This window comes from Psammomys obesus, unplaced genomic scaffold (assembly GCF_907164565.1).
Source record: "Psammomys obesus unplaced genomic scaffold, mPsaObe1.curated_primary_1811, whole genome shotgun sequence".
In the NCBI taxonomy this organism is placed as follows: domain Eukaryota; kingdom Metazoa; phylum Chordata; class Mammalia; order Rodentia; family Muridae; genus Psammomys; species Psammomys obesus.
Window position 1 is genome coordinate 5998841 of NW_026585698.1, and position 15370 is coordinate 6014210.

The window sequence follows — 15370 nt, forward strand, 5'->3', positions numbered from 1 at the left end:
TTCTAAAATTAAACAAATACAACCAAAGTGCATTTCCCATGGAAAAAAATATAGCAGCTGCTGTTAGATTATAACACTTTAGCCCAGAAGCTGGAGAGATGGTTCAATGGCTAAGAGCACTGGGTGCTGTTGCAGAGAACCCAGGTTTAATTCCCAGCGTGCACAACGTTGTTACCAAAGCTCTGTAACAACAGTTACCCAGGATCTGACACTCACTTTCAGCTTCCATTAGCACCCGGCATACACATGGTATACATTTTATATTGAGAAAAAATATTTTACACAAGAAAATTAAAACATAATAACCTTAAAAGTTCACCTCTAAAATATGTGGAGGGAGTTGAGATTACAGTTAAGTACATAGTAACTGATTGGTTTGGTTCAGCTTCTGTATGATGACCACAAACTAATGTGCTGGAATGATCAAGAACATGTGCACATCCAGGAAAGAGAGGAGTTAAGAAACAGGATAGACATTACAGTGACATTGTGGGGTTCTAAGTAACTGAACACTCTCAAGCAGAAAAAAGGTAAAGAGTCCAGAGAAAACAAAATGAGTCGTACGTAATTATTAAGTGATAGTGAAACAAAACAGATAGTAACAAGATATACTCACAAGTGAGACATGGTTGATGCCTTGTGGTCCTTCCCCTGTCCAGTTTGTCACATCTGTTGTTCTTGAGCTTGTCTGCCTCATGCTTGAACAGTGACGTTAGTAAGACGTTGTGGATGTAGCTTCTGAAATTATGAAGAGACATAGTCTCACTGCAAACTCTCTGATCCTCTGCTTCTTATAGTCTTTCTACTCCCTCTCCCTCAATGTTGCCAGAAGCTGAGGTACTGGAAAGCCTTGTAGATATATTCACTGGGACTGAGCTCCACAGCTCTGCTTTTGATTGGTTGTAGCTTTCAGTTGTGGTCTCTGTCAGCTGCAAAGAAAAATTTTCTCAATGAGGAGGTGGTAACTACACTTCTCTGTCGGTTTGCTGACAGTGGGAGAAATCACCTTCTTCAAAAAAGAACACACCAATTGGTGATCCAAAACCAAAGTTTCCACCCTAAAAACATACATACAAGTAACAACATATAGACCAAGTCTACTATATTAAAAGTATATTTCTATCCATATATGTACATACATGTTACAATTAAGAAAGGGGATCATGAACTTGAAAGATAGCAAAGAGGGATAAATGGGAGGATTTGGAAGGAGGAGCAGGAAGGGGAAATGATGTCATTATATTATTTTGAAAAGCAAAAGAAAACAATTTTAAAAAGAGCAGTAGAAAAGGTATTTGGGAGTGCTTCTCACCTGGAATGCCCCAGGAACTTCATGACATGGAGAATAAAAAGAAGACAGAGGAAGGGAGGAGTGAAAAAGGTAAGAACAGAAATTTTATTTTTAAAATTTAAGCACCTTATAAAAGAAAAGATGAAAACAAAATATTTTAATATTATCATCTTCAAATATATATGTTATATGTATTACAGTGCGTATTGATATTTTCATCTATGCACATAAAAATGCAAAGTTTTGTGTTGTTAAAAGACTTTATTGGGCAGATAATAATAAGGCAGATTTCACTGCTACTGAGATTTGCTTTCATTTTCATTGATTTGTTTACTTTAAGATTTTATTTTAATTACTTTTCTCCTTTCTGTTCCCTCCTTTCTAATCTTCCCATATGCCCCTACCCACTCTCCTTCAAATTCATGACCTTTTACTCATTATTTTCTATTGAAAGCATGTATGTATTTATATATATATATATATATTCACATTTCTGAATATGAACATATATATATATATTCACATTTCTGAATATGAACTGTTCTAATAAGTAATTTGAAACAGAAATGTGATTTTTAGAGAAATGCACAACGTCGTTAATCATCAGGGAAATGCAAATCAAAATGACCCTGAGATTTCACCTCACACTCAGCAGAATGGCTAAGATCAAAAACTCAAGTGACAACACGTACTGGAGAGGTTGTGGAGAAAGGGGAACCCTCCTTCACTGCTGGTGGGAATGTAAACTTGTACAACCACTTTGGAAATCAATCTGAGTTTTCTCAGAAAATTAGGAATGCTGCTTCCTCAAGATCCAGCTATACCACTCCTACGCATATATCCAAAAGATGCTCAAGTATACAACAAGGACATTTGCTCAACCATGTTCCTAGCAGCTTTATTCATAATAGCCAAAACCTGGAAACAACCCATATGCCCCTCAGTTGAGGAATGGATGCAGAAATTGTGGTACATCTACACAATGGAATATTGCTCAGCAATAAAAAAAACAAGAAAACAATGAAATTTGCAGGCAAATGGTGGGAACTGGAATAAATCATCCTGAATGAGGTATCCCAGAAGCAGACACACAGGGTATATCCTCACTCATAAGTGGATATTAGATATATAATACAGGATAAACATACTAAAATCTATACACCTAAAGAAACTAACCAAGAAAGAGGACTCTGGCTAAGATACTCAATCCCCATTCAGAAAGGCAAAGAGGATGGACATCAGAAGAGGGAGAAAACAGGGAACAGGACAGGAGCCTACCACAGAAGGCTTCTGAAGGGCTCTATCCTGCAGGGTATCAAAGCAAATGTTGAGACACATAGCCAAACTTTGGGCAGAGTGCAGAGAACCTTATGAAAGAAGTGGGAGATGGTAAGACCTGGAAAGGACAGGAGCTCCACAAGGAGAGCAACAGAACCAAGAAATCTGGGCACAGGGGTCTTTTCTGAGACTGATACTCCAACCAAGGACCATTAATGGAGATAACCTAGAACTCCTGCTCAGATGTAGCCCATGGCAGTTCAGTGTCCAAGTGGGTTCCCTAGTAATGAGAACAGGGACTGTCTCTGACATGAACTGATTGGCCTGCTCTTTGATCACCTCCCTCTGAGTGGGGAGCAGCCTTACCATGCCACAGAGGAAGACAATGTAGCCATCCTGATGAGACCTGATAGACTAGGATCAGAAAAAAGAAGAGGAAGACCTCTGCTATCAGTGGACTTGGGGAAGGGCCTGGGTGGAGAAGGGGGAGGGAGGGTGAGATTGGGAAGGGAGGAGAGAAGGAGCTACAGAGGGGGATACAAAGAGAATAAACTAATTAATAAAAATTAAAAATTAAATTAAATTAAAAAGGGAAAAAAGAGTTGCAGCTCTACATTCTGCAGCTAATTCTTTTATGCGCCTAATGGATGTTTTCAGGGCTACCATCCCAAGGTCTCTATTTCAGATCATTGATATGGCTCTCTAACTCTGAAACACATTTTAAAAGACAGAGAAAAAAGTTAGGGTCATAATGCATTGAGCACCTTAACCCTTTGGGGCTATGTTTCTGTATGTGAATCTAAGTATCTGAGTAAGGTTAAATAATTTTAAAATATAAGAGATCTCCAAAAGGCTGAACAAAAGCACAGAGGTGAGGGGGGTGGGGACAGTGAAAGGGAAGGCCATCAGCCACAGTCCATGGGGCTCCAGGATGCATGACACTGAAGAAAGAAGGGCATGGGGGACACTGAAGTTTGTTCTGCAGAAGGTCACTGGAAATCTGAGCACAGGCATTGGGATATGGACTGCCAAGCCTCCCTGGGAACTGGGAGGACTGAGGAGCCAGCTGCCAGGAGGACGTATGTGTAACACTGTATAAACCAACACCATGACAGATAAAATAAGAGAGGCTTGAAAGCTAAATGTTTTACTGATTAGAGAAGGGATTTACAAGCATGGAGAGGGAAACATTTCATGTGCGCTCTTGACTCACAGATTGAAATTTGATGTTCTGCTATAAAGTCATCATTCTTAATATGTACGTTCTTATGCACAGACAAATACAAACCTAGAAAAGACAGCTAGCCTATCAAGCTGCCAGATATTGGGTTCTAGTTACTGACTTTCTTCCAATACAGAATCAAGAATTCTCGCAGCAATGTCTACAAATCAATGCATGGGCCAGCACCACACAGTTGTGCCCCAGAAACTTTGTAATGCCAAACCATTAGTGTCTTACACATTGAAAGATGAGACTATATTTTAAAAAATAGGATTTATATTGAATTCATCCCTATTAGGACAATTTGGGACGTAAATCATATATCATTGAATAAAATAGGAATTTATGAATTTGAAGATATGGCTTGGTTGTTAAGAGCACTGGCTGTTCTTCCAGAGGACATAGGTTCAATTCCCAGCACCCACATGGCAATAACCAACCGTCTGTACCTCCAGTCCCTGAGGATCTTATGCTTTTTTCTGTCCTTCATGGACACTGTATACATGTGGTACACAGACATCCATACACGTAAAATGAAAATAAAATAAAAATTTTAGATTGAAATTCACACATTCACAAAGATTAAAAAGCTACAAAATATGACACTGCTGATCTAACTGGATGGCTACATGTAGAAAATGAAAACACATCCATATTTATCACCCTGCTCAAAACTAGTGTCCAAATGGATCAAAGACCTCAACATAAAACCAGACCCACTAAATCTATTAGAAGAAAAAATGAGGAAGAGCTTTGAACTCATTGGCACAGCAGACAACTTCCTGAAAAGAACACCAATAGCATAGGCTCTACCATTAACAATTAAGAAATGGGACCTCATGAAACTGAAAAGCTTCTATAAAGCAAAGGACACTGTCAACAGAACAAAAAGCCTACAGACTGAGGAATGATCTCCACCAATCCTACATCTGACAGAGGGCTAATATCCAGAATATATAAAGAACTCTAGACTATATAAAGAAATTAAGCACCAACAAACCAAATAATCCAATTAAAAATGGGATACAAACAATTCTCAACAGAAGAATATCGAATGGCAAAGAAAGACTTAAATAAATGTTCAACATCCTTAGTAATCAGAGAGATGCAAATCAAAACAACATTGAGATTCCAGCTCACACCTATCAGAATGTCCAAGATCTATTTTCATAACAGCTGTATTTATAAGACCCAGAATCTGGAAACAACCTAGATGTGCACATCTCAACAAAAAGAATGGATACAGAAATTGGGGTACATAATGGAATACTACTCAGCTATTAAAAACAAGGAAATCATGAAATTTGCAGGCAAATGGATGGAACCAGAAAAGATCATCCTGAATAAAAAGACATTTATAGTATACACTCACTTATAAGTGGATGTTAGCCATATAAGATAGGATAATCATACTAAAATCCACAGACCTAAAGAAGCTAAATAACTAGGAGGACTGTAGGTAGGATGCTAAGTCCTCATTCAGAAGGGCAATTAGAATAGACACCAGAAGCAATTGAAAAAAGGGAACAGCGCTGGAGCCAACATTGCTGGTCTTCTGAAAGACTCACCCAGTAGGGGATCAAGGAAAATGCTAAGACCCGGAGACAAACTTTGAGCAGAGCACAGGGAGTCCTACAGAAGAGTGGGGACATAGAAGGACCTGGAGGGGACAGGAGCTTGACAAGGAGATGAACAAATCTGGGCCCTGGGGGATTTGCAGACACTGATGCACCAACCAAGGACCATGCATGGAGAGGAACTAGATCCCCTCCTCAGATGTAGCTAAGAGGCAGCTCAGTCTCCATGTGCATTCCCTAGTAAGGGGAGCAGGGACTATCTCTGAAATGGACTTGGTTGTCCACTCTTTCATCACTTCCCCCTGACAGGGCAATCTTGCCATGCCTCAGAGGAAGAGGATCCAGGCAGTCCTCATGAGACTTGATAGGCTGGGGTCAGATGGTAGGGGAGGAGGGCTCCCCCTTTCTGTGGTCTAGGGGAAGAGAATAGGAAGAAGGGGGAGGGAGGATGGGATCAGGCAAAGACAAGGGAGGAGGCTACAATTAGGATATAAAGTGAATAAATTATAAAAAATAACTTTTATAAAAGAGTGGCAAAAAAGCTACTAAATAAATAAATTGCATAGAAGGGAAATTGCCTCTGTATTACAAACCCACAGAGTGAGAACTTATATCTATTCCAAAACTAACAAAAATGAAAGGCAGTGTGCTATGATCTTCACAGTAATAGTTAATCCAGCTATCATGTGCTGTCAAGAGTCTGTGTCTCCAATAGGTCCAGCTTTTTTGGGTGTTTCATTTTTAATAACAAAAGATGTACCAACATCATCTCTTTATGATTCATCCTTGGTCCCCTTTTGAAAGAGAGAGTGAGACAGAATCTACTTCTTTATGGGTACTTCTGTCAAACATTTCAACTCTATCAGCGCCTAGTCACAGGAACTGTTAATAGAAATAAAATCCTCCACCACAGATGACAAGACCTCATTCTAGAATCTTCCATTGACAGGAGCTTCCTATAACCCTCACACAAAGTCTTCTTCTTCTTCTTCTTCTTCTTCTTCTTCTTCTTCTTCTTCTTCTCCTCCTTGTTTTTTTTGGCTGGCTGTGGTCCCCTCCCGGCTCTCCTGCCAGTCCCTCCCTCTCCTCCCTCCCTCTCTTTCTCCTATTCACCCCCCCAGTCTACTGATAGGGGAGGTTCTCTCCCCTTCTATCTAACCCTAGCCTATCAGGTCTCATCAGGACTGACTACATTGTCTTTCTTTGTGGCAAGGCTGCACCCCACCCCCAGGGGGTGGTGATCAGAGAGCCTGCCACTGATTTCATGCCAGAGAGGGCCCCTGCCCCCCTTGCTATGGAACCCACTTGGAGACTGAGTCTATGGGTTACATCTGAGCAGTTGTTCTAGGTTATCTTCATGAATGGTCCTTGACTGGGGTATCAATCTCTGCAGGGCCCCCAGGGCTCAGCTTTTATTGGTTCAGTTGGTCCCCTTTTGGAGCTCCTGTCCCCTCCAGGTCTTTTTATCTCCTCTTTATTTCATAAAATTCTATGCATTCTGTCCAAAGTTTGACTATGAGTCTCAGCCTCTGCTTCGATACCTCAATCAGTAAAGTATTTCAGTATTTCAGTATTTCAGTAATCAGTATTTCAGAGGCTGTCTGTGGTAGGCTCCTGTCCTGTTCCCTGTTTTCTCCCTCTTCTGTTGTCTATCCTGTTTGTCTTTCTGAATGAGGATTGAGCATCATCTCTAGGGTCTTCCTTGTTGTTTAGCTTATTTAGGACTATAGATTTTAGTATGTTTATCCTATATTATATGTCTAATATTGGTTTTTGTGTGTTTTTTTTTTTGAGACAGTCATTCTGTGTGGCCGTAGCTGTCCTGGACTGGCTTTGTGGACCAGGCTGGCCTCAAATTCACAGCAGTCCTCCTGCCTCTGCCTCCCTAAGTGCTGCGATTAAAGGTGTGCATCACAATGCTGGGCTGTTCCTTACTCCTAATACAGTAGGTGCTCCTGGATTCTATGGCCCTTCTTATTATGACATCTTCAGCTTTTAAAACCTTATTGCATGGCTCTCTAGGTTTGCTACAAAGACCAACAACTTGATTTTGACCTCCTGGACTCACACAATGGAAGGAGAGTATTGGTTCCTGTGAACTGTCATCTGACCTCTACATGTTTGCATTGATGTAAAAGTTTGATTAAAAAAAAAAAAAGAGGGAACAACTCAGGAGCCTGACACAGAGGACCTCTGAAAGGCTCTGCCCTGTAGACTATCAATGCAGATGCTGAGACTTATGGGTAACCTTTGGGCAGAGTGCAGGGAAGCTTAGGAAAGAAGTGAGAAACAGTAAGATCTGGAGAGGACAGGAACTCCACAAGTAGAGCAACAGAACCAAAAGTTCTGAGCACAGGGGTCTTTCCTGAGACTGATACTCCAACCAAGGACTATGCATGGAGATAACCTAAGACCCCTGCACAGATGTAGCCCATGGCAGCTCAGTATCCAAATGGGTTCCATTGTAATAGGATCAGGGACTGTCTCTGACATGAACTGATTGGCCTGCTCTTTAATTACCTCTCCCTGAGGGGGAAGCAGCATTACCAGGCCACAGAAGAAGACAAAGCAGCCATTCCTGATGAGACCTAATTGACTAGGATCAGAAGGAAAGAAAAGAAAACCTCCCCTATCAGTGGACTTAGGAAGGGGCATGCATGCATGCATGGGAAGGGTGGAGGAAGGGAGGGGTTAGGAGGGGAGGAGAGAGGGAAACACAGGGGGATACAAAGTAAATAAAGTATAATTAATAAAGAATTTTTTAAAATGTTGTTATCAAAAAGTTTTTTTAAATCTTTTGTGTTTATATTTGGCTACTAAGTTTAATCTTGACAATTAGAGAAATTATGACTCACACCTGGAATCATATAAGTGCAAACCCAGAGATGAACTTTAAAGGGATCTATCATTTACTGTTCTGTAGCATTCCTGGGAGACTGTGGATGACTGGGATACTGGAAAAGAGCATACTTAAGCTGTGTCTAAGAAAATATTTTCTAGCAATCACAGTGGCCTACAGAAAAAAAGGGGCAGCTTCTGGAGAGGAACATATTGCTGTTACTGAAAACACTTGGCTGGTTCAAATGACAGATTGGAAATTAGGTTTCATGGACAGATTCTAACTAGTGATGCAAATCAGAATGGCCCAAAGGATTTTACCTTCACACTGTATAACCAGGTGATTCCAATTCTGTGCCTCTGGATGCTTCACAGGCATTTATGATGAATATCATTTGCTCCTGTGCTGTCTTTCCATTGAAAAAAAAATACTGTCAGAATAAAAGAAGGAAAGATTTATCTGGGCTTTGGAGGGTTAAATTCATGATACTCTGACTCCATTGTACAAAGCCTGAAATGAGACAGAAAGTCATTATGGGGGGTTGTTGGGAATGGGGTGAAGCAAAAGAGTTTCTCTTCTGGCAGACAGAAAGAGGTAGTGAGGAGTAGGCGGAGACCTAGGCAAAGACAGAGCTGGAAAGAGTCTGCAGCCCCCATAGACCTTCAACTTGTTCTCATCTTCTGTAAGAAGCAAATTAAGTCTAAGTGAATGCATACTGTTGACATGAATTTGGCCATGCCAATTGCCTCACTGTCTCAGACGAAAAGAATGCCAAAAGTTTTCCTGGATAAGGCTCAGAGGGATGGCCAAACCTTCCTCTGGTCTGTGTGTGGATGTTGATAGTATGTGCAGAGAAGGTCCACCATAGCTTTCTTCCCCCAGATATATATTGCCTGATGACAGGTCTCCTACAGGTACTACTCCCACTGAGTAGTACCTACCTCCTTGGTCAACTGTGTATAATAGCCCTGCCTCCCTGTTTATCCATATTTAACAACTCTGCTTCCTCATTCAGTTGTTTGTAATAATCCCACCTCCATATTCAAATGGATACAATAAACAAACTGAGCTTCCAGTTTATTCTCCATCACAGAGACCAAACCACTTGACTCCAGCTTTTCTGTGTATGCCTCTGTCTATCCTTTCCTCCTTCCCTCATTGCTCCAGTGAGGCCACTCCCTGGAGCCATTTAAGTACACAACAATCTGCCAAGTTTTCATCACTTCCCCATAATCCTAAAATTATGAGTCTGTCAATGGATTCATCCACTGAAAGAATCAACACCCTTATCATCAGCCCATTTACCAGGTCCTATCTCTGAACATTGCTTCACTGGCGACTAAGCCTTCAGTAAGCTTTTGAAGAGAATTTCAGAGACAAACCATAGCACTTAAAAAAAAAAAAAGGTAAAGAAAGAAGGAAAAGAAAAATCTATAGACCAAGTGACTTTCTGACAGCAATGTCTAGTTTTGTTAAACTGTAATTCAGAAAATGTGACTATAACCTATATGATAATCTAAGTAACACACATTCAAAATAAAGACTCTGTTTTTTCCATGGTGAATAAGTAAAGTGGACCTTGAAAGGGGAAAGTAATTGTAAATTCAAATGTGTGTGTATTTATAAAGAGACTAGAATGTACATAAAAAAATTTGATATATATATGTGTATATATATATATATATATATATTCATCTCTCCTTTTGCCCTCAAGCATTTGTTCATTCCTTAATTTTGTAGGTGATCTCAGACATTTTAAATTGATACAAAAAAAATGTGAATAAAAGACCAGACAGCTGTTCAGTAGAAATTTCTAGAGTTTTGTAAATATATACAGATAACTATGTCTTATTGAATTATATTATTACCCTACAAAGCTAGAATAATTGGCCTCAGTAGACTTTGGTGTGTTAGCTGAATTCCCTATGAAAATAAATCTATTTTTTATTTCCTGTAAAGGATAAATAACATATAAATATAATGTATATAAGGTATTTTTTAATCCCTAGAGAAACTCACAAATAGGCCTATGTATGATTGTAATCTTTAAAAATGAGGAGAGGTATATTACTATAGCACATTTTTATCTTACAAACCTGTAAAAGTTACAAAATTATAGCCTTATTATGCAAGTTTTAGAGGTGAATAAAATATTTCTTTTGGCATTCCTGGGAAGTTCAGCAAATGAAATACATTTTAACCACTTTGAACAACAAAGATATCCACAGACAACAAAGATTCAATCTTTCCCACCAGAACAAAACTGGTACTAGTATTGATACCTTCCCTCAGTGTGCAAGAACTGTCCAGCAGTCTTGAAGATGCCTGAAATGCAAAGGTCAACCAAAAGCAGAAGTTCACTAGGCTGAAGGCTGGAGAGATGAACCAGTGGGTAAGATCACTTGCTGTTTCTCTAGAAAGCCCAGGTTTGATTCCCAGCACCCACATGGTAGCTCACAATTTTGCATTATCTCTGGTTCCATATCCAATGCCCTCCTTTGGCTACTATAGGCATACACATACATTTGTACAGACGTATGTGCAGGCAAAATACCCACAAAATATAAGAGATAGAGAGGTAGTTAAAAAATGGTGACTACCCAGTCTTTGGAGTTGATATGAATATCTAAGTACGGTTCTTAGTATTATGAACAGTATGAACCGTACTTTCACCCTTAGGCCATCAATCATTGTACAAATACTTAAAATGCTAACCACAAAGTCTTAATAATTAGCAAGGCAGACACTCTCTTATGGCCTGTAAGGTTAATGGCAGGCAGCAGATTAGATAGACTTGGGAATTAATACAGAAAAATACAAGTTTGGTGTGATATTAGGAACAGAACAAGAATCTATGAGGGTGATTCATAGCAATAGGGATATGGTACATGAAGCAGTCACCTCCTGTAACCAGGCAAGACTAGTGGTGGGATTAAGATACCACCTTAGCCACAAAACCTTTGACTCACAATTTTCCCTGCCTATAAGAGGGTCAAGGATAAAGAGGGAGCAGAAGTTGAGGGCCTGGCCCAGCTTGAGTCTCATGCTATGAGAGAAAACCGACCCCTGATAATATTAATGATATTCTGCTACCCTTGCAGACAGGAGGCTAGCATAGCTGTCACCTGAATGGCTTCACTCAGCAGCTGAAAACACATGCAGAAGAGCACAGCCAAACACTAGGCGGAGCTTCGGAAATCTTACAGAAGAGAGGGAAGAAAGCTTGAAACAGCCAGAAAGGTCAAGGACACCACAGAATCAACTAACCTGGGATCATTGGGGACTCACAGAGATGAACCACCAATCAGAGAGCATCCATGGGACGAACCTAGGCCCTCTGCACATATGTAACAGATATGCAACTTGGTCCTCATGTAGGACCTCCAACAGCAGGTACAAGGGCTGTCTCTTACTCTGTTGCCTGTGTTTGAATCCCTTTCCCCTACCTGGATAACCTTGTCTAGCTTCAGGAGAAGACGTGCCCAGTCCTACTACAGTTTGACATGCCATGGTGGGTTAATATCCATGAAAATTCTCCCCTTCCCTGAGGAGAAAAAGAACAAGGTATAGGGGGAGGGGAGGGGAGGAAAGGGAAAGGGAGAGGGGCAAGACTGGGAGAAAAGAACGGAGGCAAAGTTCTGACTGTTATGTAAATTAATTAATTAAAAAATAAAACAACAGACTGAGAAAGAAATTGTGGAAACAACACCTTTCAAAGTAGCCTTAAATAATATAAAATATGTTAGGATAAATGTAACCAAGCAAGTGATATATTTGTATAATAAAACGGTAAAACATTGATGAAGATATCAGAAGATGGGAAGTTCTACATGCAGAGATCAGTGGAATCAATAGAGTAAAAATCATCACCCTACCAAAAGGAATCTGCAGATTTGGTACAACCCCATGAAAATTCCAACATAATTCTTTACATAATGTGAAATAACAATTTTCAGCTTCATACTAAAACACACACACACACAATATGATAACTAAAACAATTCTGCATAACGAAAGAACTGCCATCCCCAATTTCAAGTTGTACTACAGAGCTATAGTAGTAAAAACAGGATGGGATTTGCACAAAAACAAGGCACATTGATCAACGAAATAAAAATGAAGACCCAGACATGAATACACACACACAAATGTACATCTGATTTTGTATTAAGGAAACCAGAAATATTCACTGGAAAAAACACAGCATCTTCAACAAATAGTCTAATTACTAAGGATGGCTGCATGTAGAAGAATCCAAGTAGATCCATAATGATCATCCTGCATAAAACTCAAGTCCAAGTGGATGAAAGACCTCAACATAAAACTAGATACATTGAACCTGATAGAAGACAGAGTGGGGAATATCCTTGAACTCATTGGAACAGGAAAATACTTCCTGAACAGAATACTATTGGCACAGAAACTAAAATTAACAATAAATAACTATGACCTCGTAAAACTGAAACATGTCTGGCTAGCAATGGGTTCCATCATTCAGACATGGCTGCAACCTACAAAATGGGAAAAGAATTCTTACCAACAAACTGAAGACTACTTTGCAAATCAAACTACTTTGAGATTTTTTTTATCTTACATATGTCAAAATATCTAAAATCAAAACAACAAGTAACAGCTCATGCTGGCAACCATGTGAACTAAGTGGAATATTCATGAGTTGCTGGTGGGAGTGCAAACTTGTACAGCCACTATAGAAATCAGTGTGGTGATTCCTCAGAAAGATAGAAATCTGTCTACCTCAACATCCAGCTATACCATTCTTGGGCATATAGATAGCCAAAGGGAAGTTCATCCCACCACAAGGACAGTTGTTCAACCATGTTCATTGTTGCTCTAATTATAAAAGCCAAAAAAATGGAAACAATCTAACTGTACCTCAGCAGACAAATGGTTAAAGAAAATGTGGTACATTTACACAATGGAGTATTATTCAGCTGTTAACAAAACAATGACATCATAAAGCTTGCAGACAACTGGATGGCACTAGAAAAAGTTCATCCTGAGTGAGGTAAACCCGATACTGAAAAACAAATATGGTATATATTTGCTTATATGTGGATATTAGCTGTTGAATTAATGATAACCAAACTATACTCCAAACCACAAAAGTTAAGTATGGAGTAAGTAGGACTGATGGGGAACAGATAGACCTCCCAAAGAATGACAAAAAAATAGCTAATTATGGATGGATGTTGTGGGGGAATGGAACAGGAAGATCAAATGGGAAGGAGGAATGTAGAGGATGAGAAGAGAGTGAATATGGGAAGAGATAGCAAAAATTAAGGTCATTTAAGGGGAAGGATAAAATCCTAATACAATAGAAGCTTCCTAAAATATACACATATATGAAGGAATTTTAAATGAAATCACCAAATAATGGAAGATGACAGAGTCCCAACTGGACATATTTTGTCACCAAAATGAAACACTCAGTACCAGGAATTGGTCACATCTAATTGAGTATTTAGCCAAAGGGGTCTCATGGGAACTCCCAAACAACCCAGGCCATTGCAAGGCCATCACTTGTTCTTGAAAAATGGACAGCAAGCCCTATTGTTGAAGATAATACCTATACAACTGATTGAACACGGAAAAGTTGAAATGTTACCTTCCGAGAGCCTTCATCCCTACTGACTACTGCTCTTTACTGGTATGTACTCTGCACCAAGCCAGCCACAAACTCTTCTACCTATAATAGGTCCTGCCTGCAAGCTATGCTAGTGCAATGGTGGTGCAAAGCTATGGGAGTAACCAATCCAATGTATGACTTGACCTAAGGCACACTCCGAGAGAGGGACTCCATACCTGACACTGCTTGGGTAACCAAGAACCTGAGACTAGAGAGCTCAGGGACCTGGGAGAAACCCAAGCGGTACTCTTCTCCTAAAAGAAAGAAGCAATAAAATGACTCCTAGTGGCATTTTCGCTTTACTCATACAGAGTGCTTTGCTCAGCCACCATAAGGGAAGCTTCCTCCTGCAGCTGATGGAAACCAATATAAAGATCCACAACCAGACATTATGCAGAGAGTGAGAGACCTTGGGATACTCAGCCATAAATGGGGTGTCTTCATCAAACCTCTCCCCTCATGGCTCAGAGAAAGAGGAGGCTGAAAGAGTGTAAGAGTCTGAGGAGGTGGAGGCCACCAGGAAACAAGACCCTCTAAATCAACAGGAACTTGAGATGAAGCTGGCCAGGGAGCGCCTGGGATCTGCCTGTCTCCCCAGTGCTGTCATCAGAAGCACATGCCACCACTTCCTGCTGAAAAGGCAAGCACTTTGCCAACTGCGTCACCTCCCCAGGGAAAATTAGTCATTTTCATGTTATCCATTCACTTTTATTTTTCCTTAATTTCTAATTGGTAGTACTTCCCTCTCTTTGTCTATCTTTGTCAATGTTCTTGTATCTCTTTTCAATGACCTTCTTATAAAATGGGTTCAATTCACTGCTTTTTTTTTTTAATTCATGGTTTAAAAAATAATGCATCTATTCACATTCTTTATCTGTCCTACAAACTGATTTCATCGTTATTATCTTTTATTGTTTGCTGCAGTGTCCTTTATTCTTTTTTTTTTCTGCTGTGTATTTTATGTTTTTATTGGCTTTTTAAAATTTCTCAACTCAGAAGAATGTAATCTTGGGGGGCGGAGCCAAGATGGCGACTAGCACACACAGTTTCCAAGCTGTGGAAGAGAAAAAGTTCTGAGTTGATGAGTGGAAGAACTTCTGAAGCCAGGGAAACAACGGAGAGACTTTCTAAACAACAGGGAACATCGCCGGAGGTGAAAACCTTGGTCTCGGGTCACCCAGGGACTTGTTTGGGGAAGGTGAGAAACGATCCTTTGATCTCTCGGCACTCCCCTCCCCCAGACCTCCCTCCTCCTCGGCACAGCGGACTCGGACTCGCCTTTCTCAGCACAGACCTAACTGCCTGGGGCCTGCAGCCACTGAGGCTGAGCCCCAAGCCCTTTATCGGCAAAGGCCAGCAGTACTGTGTCTCGGAGCCCCAGATTCACGCGCGGCAGCTGCACCATCCTCCCAGGGCCCGAGTCTGCTAGACGCCATACTAGCTCCGCAGGATCGCGATCACTGACGGTACGGCCCGCCCAATACCACAGTGACAGAGAATACGCTATATACTCACC